The following is a 7476-nucleotide window of genomic DNA, read 5'->3' on the forward strand; positions in this document are numbered from 1 at the left end:
AGTCTAAGGACAAACGTGCTGATATGTGTACTGCTGGACAGCCATGGACGTTCTGTGTGTTCTGGCGGACACACACAGACACACACGGACAGCCACGTACGTCCTGTGTGTGCTGATGGACACCCACAGACGTCCTGTGTGTGCTGGTGGACACCCACGGACGTCCTGTGTGTACTGAACAGACAGACCACGTGGGACAAAATCACCCGACCAGTCCAGGGGAAGGGCCAGCGTGCTGAGTCCAATGACCAGCGTGCTAATATCTGTACTGAGGGACAGCCACGGACGTCATGTGTGTGCTGACGGACACACACGGACTCACACGGAGACACACGGACTCACACGGACACACACGGACAGCCAGAGACGTCCTGTGTGTGCTGCCGGACAGCCACAGACGTCCTGTGTGTGCTGGCAGACACCCACGGACGTCCTGTGCGTACTGAACAGACGGCTCACGTGGGCCAAAATCACTCAAAACAGTCCACGGGAAGGACCAGCTTGCTGATATGTGTAATGATGGACAGCCATGGACGTCCTGTGTGTGCTGACGGATACACACGGACATCCTGTGTGTGCTGACGGACACCCACAGACGTCGTGTGTGTACTGAACAGACAGCCCACGTGGGCTAAAATCCACGGGAAGGGCCAGCATGCTGAGTCCAAGGACAGCCGTGCTGATATGTGTACTGATGGACAGCCACAGACGTCCTGTGTGTGCTGACGGACACACACGGACAGCCACAGACGTCTTGTGTGTGCTGGCGGACAACCACAGACGTCCTGTGTGTACTGAACAGACAGCCCACTTGGACCAAAATCACCCAAACAGTCCACGGGAAGGGTCAGCGTGCTGAGTCCAAGGACCAACTTGCTGATATGTGTACTGATGGACAGCCACAGATGTCCTGTGTGCTGACGGACACATACAGACACACACGGACAGCCACAGACGTCCTGTGTGTGCTGACGGCACACACGGACACACACGGACAGCCACAGAAGTCCTGTGTCTGCTGATGGACAGCCACAGACAGCCACAGACGTCCTGTGTGTGCTGGCGGACACCAACAGACGTCCTGTATGTACTGAACAGAGAGCCCACTTTGGCCAAAATCACCCAAACAGTCCACGGGAAGGGTCAGCATGCTGAGTCCAAGGACCAATGTGGTGATATGTGTACTGATGGACAGCCACGGACGTCCTGTGTGTGCTGACGGACAGCCACAGACGCCCTGTGTGTGCTGACGGACACACACGGACAGCCACAGCGTCCTGTGTGTGTTGACGGACAGCCACGGACGTCCTGTGTGTGCTGGCGGACACCCACGGACGTCCTGTGTGTACTGAACAGACAGCCCACGTGGGCCAAAATCACCCAAACAGTCCACGGGAATGGCCAGCGTCTTGAGTCAAAGGACCAACGTGCTGATATATGTACTGATGAAAAGCCACGGATGACTTGTGTGTGCTGACGGACACAGACAGACACACATGGACAGCCACGGACGTCCTGTGTGTGCTAGCGGACTCCCACGGACGTCCTGTGTGTACTGAACAGACAGCCCACGTGGACCAAAATCACCCGAACAGTCTACAGGAAGGGTCAGCGTGCTGAGTCCAAGGACCAACGTGCTGATATGTGTACTGATGGACAGCCACGGACGTCCTGTGTGTGCTGACGGACACACACGGACACACAGACGTCATGTGTGTACTGATGGACACACACAGACGTCTTGTGTGTGCTGACGAACACCCACAGACGTCCTGTGTGTACTGAACAGACAGCCCACGTGGGCCAAAATCACCCGAACAGTCAACGGGATGGGCCAGCATGCTGAGTCCAAGGACCAGCGTGCTGATATGTGTACTGATGGACAGCCTCAGACGTCGTATGTGTGCTAACGGACACCCACAAACGTCCTGTGTGTGCTGACAGACACACACGGACAGCCACAGACGTCCTGTGTGTGTTGACGGACAGCCACGGACGTCCTGTGTGTGCTGACGGACACAGAAAGACGCACACGGACACACACGGACAGCCACGGACGTCCTGTGTGTGCTGGCGGACTCCCACGGACGTCCTGTGTGTACTGAACAGACAGCCCACGTGGGCCAAAATCACCCGAACAGTCCACAGGAAGGGTCAGCGTGCTGAGTCAAAGGACCAACGTGCTGATATGTGTACTGATGGACAGCACGGACGTCCTGTGGGTGATGACGGACACACACGGACACACACAGACACACACAGACGTCCTGTGTGTGCTAACGGAAACACACGGACACACACGGACAGCCACGGACGTCCTGTGTTTGCTGATGTACAGCCACAGACAGCCACAGACGTCCTGTGTGTGCTGGCGTACACCAAAAGACGTCCTGTATGTACTGAACAGACAGCCCACTTGGGCCAAAATCACCCAAACAGTCCACAGGAATGGTCAACGGGATAAGTCCAAGGACCAACCTGGTGATATGTGTACTGATGGACAGCCACAGACGTCCTGCGTGTGCTGATGGACACACACGGACAGCCACGGACGTCCTGTGTGTGCTGATGGACATACACGGACGTCTTGTGTGTGCTGACGGACACCCACAGACGTCCTGTGTGTACTGAACAGACAGCCCACGTGGGCCAAAATCACCCAAACAGTCCACGGGAATGGCCAGCGTATTGAGTCCAAGGACCAACGTGCTGATATGTCTACTGATGAACAGCCACAGACGACTTGTGTGTGCTGACGGACACAGACAGACACACACGGACACACACGGACAGCCACGGACGTCCTGTGTGTGCTGGCGGACTCCCACGGACGTCCTGTGTGTACTGAACAGACAGCCCACGTGGGCCAAAATCACCCGAACAGTCCACAGGAGGGGTCAGCGTGCTGAGTCCAAGGACCAACATGCTGATATGTGTACTGATGAACAGCCACGGACGTCCTGTGTGTGCTGACGGACACACACAGACACACACGGACGTCATGGGTGTGCTAACGGAAACACATGGACACACACGGACAGGCACGAACGTCCTGTGTTTGCTGATGTACAGCCACGGACAGCCACAGACGTCCTGTGTGTGCTGGCGGACACCCACGGACGTCCTGTGTGTACTGAACAGACAGCCCACTTGGGCCAAAATTATCCAAACAGTCCACGGAAGGGGTTAGCGTGCTGAGTTCAAGGACCAACGTGCTGATATGTGTACTGATGGACAGCCATGAACGTCCTGTGTGTGCTGATGGACACACACAGACACACACGGACAGCCACAGACGTCCTGTGTGTGCTGACGGATACACACGGACGTCCTGTGTTTGCTGACGGACACCCACAAATGTCCTGTGTGTACTGAACAGACAGCCCACGGGAAGGGCCAGCGTGATGAGTCCAAGGACCAGCGTGCTGATATGTGTACTGATGGACAGCCACGGACGTCTTGTGTGTGCTGACGGACACAGACGGACACACACGGACAGCCACGGACGTCCTGTGTGTGCTGGCGGACACCCACAGACGTCATGGGTGTACTGGACAGACAGCCCACGTGGACCAAAATAACCCAAACAGTCCACAGGAAGGGCCAGCGTGCTGAGTCCAAGGACCAATGTGCTGATATGTGTACTGATGGACAGCCACGGACGTCCTGTGTGTGCTGACGGACACTCACGGACACACACGGACAGGCACGGACGTCCTGTGTGGGCTGACGGACACACAAGGATGTCCTGTATGTGCTAACGGACACCCACGGACATCCTGTGTTTGCTGATGTACAGCCACGGACAGCCACAGACGTCCTGTGTGTGCTGGCGGACACCCACGGACGTCCTGTGTGTACTGAACAGACAGCCCACTTGGGCCAAAATTATCCAAACAGTCCACGGCAAGGGTTAGCGTACTGAGTTCAAGGACCAACATGCTGATATGTGTACTGATGGACAGCCATGAACGTCCTGTGTGTGCTGATGGACACACACAGACACACACGGACAGCCACGGACGTCCTGTGTGTGCTGACGGATACACACGGACGTCCTGTGTGTGCTGACGGACACCCACATATGTCCTGTGTGTACTGAACAGACAGCCCACGGGAAGGGCCAGCATGCTGAGTCCAAGGACCAGCGTGCTGATATGTGTACTGATGGACTGCCACGGACGTCCTGTGTGTGCTGACGGCCACAGACAGCCACGGACGTCCTGTGTTTGCTGGCGGACACCCACAGACGTCATGGGTGTACTGAACAGACAGCCCACGTGGACCAAAATAACCCAAACAGTCCACGGGAAGGGCCAGCGTGCTGAGTCCAAGGACCAATGTGCTGATATGTGTACTGATGGACAGCCACGGACGTCCTGTGTGTGCTGACGGACACTCACGGACACACACGGACAGCCACGGACGTCCTGTGTGGGCTGACGGACACCCACGGATGTCCTGTGTGTGCTGACGGACACACACGGACACACACAGACACACACGGACAGCCACGGACGTCCTGTGTGTGCTGATGGACAGCCACAGACAACCACGGACGTCCTGTGTGTACTGGCAGACACCCACGGACATCCTGTGTGTACTGAGCAGACAGCCCACATGGGCCAAAATATGTGTACTGATGGACAGCCATGGACGTCCTGTGTGTGCTGACGGACACACACAGACAGACACGGACAGCCACAGATGTCCTGTGTGTGCTGGAGGACACCCACGGACGTCCTTTGTGTACTGAACAGACAGCCCATGTGGGCCAAAATCACTCGAACAGTCCACGGGAATGGTCAGCGTGCTGAGTCCAAGGACCAACGCGCTGATATGTGTACTGATGGACAGCCATGGACGTCTTGTTTGTGCTGACGGACACAGACGGACACACACAGACACACACGGACAGCCACAGACGTCCTGTGTGTGCTGGTGGACACCCACGGACGTCCTGTGTGTACTGAACAGACAGCCCACTTGGGCCAAAATTATCCAAATAGTCCACGGGAAGGGTTAGCGTGCTGAGTTCAAGGACCAACGCGCTGATATGTGTACTGATGGACAACCACGGACATCCTGTGTGTGCTGACGGACACACACGGACAGCCACGGATGTCTTGTATTTGCTGACGGACACACACAGACACAGACGAACACACACGGACAGCCACACACGTCCTGTGTGTGCTGACGAACAGCCACAGACAGCCACAGACGTCTTGTGTGTGCTGGCGGACACCCACGGACGTCCTATGTGTACTGAACAGACAGCCCACGTGGGCCAAAATCACCCAAACAATCCACGGGAACGGCCAGCGTGCTGAGTCCAAGGACCATAGTGCTGATATGTGTACTGATGGACAGCCACAGACGTCCTGTGTGTGCTGACGGACACAGACGGACACACACGGAAAGCCATGGACGTCCTGTGTTTGCTGGCGGACACCCACGGATGTCCTGTGTATACTGAACAGACAGCCCACGTGGACCAAAATCCCCCAAACAGTCCACGGGAAGGGCCAGCATGCTGAGTCCAAGGACCAATGTGCTGATATGTGTACTGATGGATAGCCACGGACGTCCTGTGTGTGCTGACGGACACACACGGACAGCCACGGACGTCCTGTCTGGGCTGACGGACACACAAGGATGTCCTGTCTGTGCTGATTTGTGTACTGATGGATAGCCACGGACGTCCTGTGTGCGCTGGCGGACTCCCATGGACGTCCTGTGTGTACTGAACAGACAGCCCACGTGGGCCAAAATCACCCAAACAGTCCACAGGAAGGGTCAGCGTGCTGAGTCCAAGGACCAACGTGCTGATATGTGTACTGATGGACAGCCACGGACGTCCTGTGTGTGCTGACGGACACACACAGACACACACAGACGTCCTGTGTGTGCTAACGGAAACACATGGACACACACGGACAGCCACAGATGTCCTGTGTTTGCTAATGTACAGCCACAGACAGCCACAAACGTCTTGTGTGTGCTGGCGGACACCAACAAACGTCCTGTATGTACTGAACAGACAGCCCACTTGGGCCAAAATCACCCAAACAGTCCACGGGAAGGGTCAGCGTGCTGAGTCCAAGGACCAACGTGGTGATATGTGTACTGATGGACAGCCACGGACGTCCTGTGTGTGCTGATGGACACACACGGACAGCCACGGACGTCCTGTGTGTGCTGACAGACACACACGGACGTCTTGCATGTGCTGACGGACACCCACAGACGTCCTGTGTGTACTGATCAGACAGCCCACGTGGGCCAAAATCACCCGAACAGTCCACGGAATGGGCCAGCGTACTGAGTCCAAGAACCAGCGTGCTGAGTCCAAGAACCAGCGTGCTGATATGTGTACTGATGGACAGCCACAGACGTCCTGTGTGTGCTTACGGACAGCCACAGACGTCCTGTGTGTGCTGACGGACACACACGACCAGCCACAGACGTCCTGTGTGTGTTGACGGACAGCCACGAATGTCCTGTGTGTGATGGCGGACACCCATGGAAGTCCTGTGTGTACTGAACAGACAGCCCACATGGGCCAAAATCAACCAAACAGTCCACGGGAATGGCCAGCGTCTTGAGTCCAAGGACCAACGTGCTGATATGTGTACTGATAAACAGCCACTGACGACTTGTGTGTGCTGACGGACACAGACAGACACACACGGACAGCCACTGACGTCCTATGTGTGCTGGTGGACTCCCACGGACGTCCTGTGTGTACTGAACCGACAGCCCAAGTGGGCCAAAATCACCCGAACAGTCCACAGGAAGGGTCAGCGTGCTGAGTCCAAGGACCAACGTGCTGATATGTGTACTGATTGACAGCCACGGACGTCCTGTGTGTGCTGACGGACACACACGGACACACGGACGTCCTGGGTGTGCTAACAGAAACACATGGACACACACGGACAGCCACAGACGTCATGTGTTTGCTGATGTACAGCCACGGACAGCCACAGACGTCCTGTGTGTGCTGGTGGACACCCACGGACGTCCTGTGTGTACTGAACAGACAGCCCACTTGGGCCAAAATTATCCAAATAGTCCACGGGAAGGGTTAGCGTGCTGAGTTCAAGGACCAACGTGCTGATATGTGTACTGATGGACAGCCACGAACGTCCTGTGTGTGCTGATGGACACACACAGACACACACGGACACACACGGACATCCTGTCATGCCCCCAATCCTAAATAGGATTGTCGGGACGGCCATGGTTCGAGGAAACGTGCAAGCCAGTCATAGGACATCAAGGCAAGCGTTCCATGGTCGAGAAAGAAGGTTAAGGACATAAGGAAACTTAGACTTAACCTTATACAAGCTAAGAGACAGCTAGGACGAGTAAGACGGTAACTGGACGAAGTGAACGAGTAGCTCGGCCAGCTCAATGAAGCTAGGTTCAGTTCACTCCAGCTTAGTCCCTACTAAGTCAGCTCCACTAGCT

Source organism: Brassica rapa, unplaced genomic scaffold (assembly GCF_000309985.2).
Source record: "Brassica rapa cultivar Chiifu-401-42 unplaced genomic scaffold, CAAS_Brap_v3.01 Scaffold0709, whole genome shotgun sequence".
NCBI classification, from domain to species: Eukaryota; Viridiplantae; Streptophyta; class Magnoliopsida; order Brassicales; family Brassicaceae; genus Brassica; species Brassica rapa.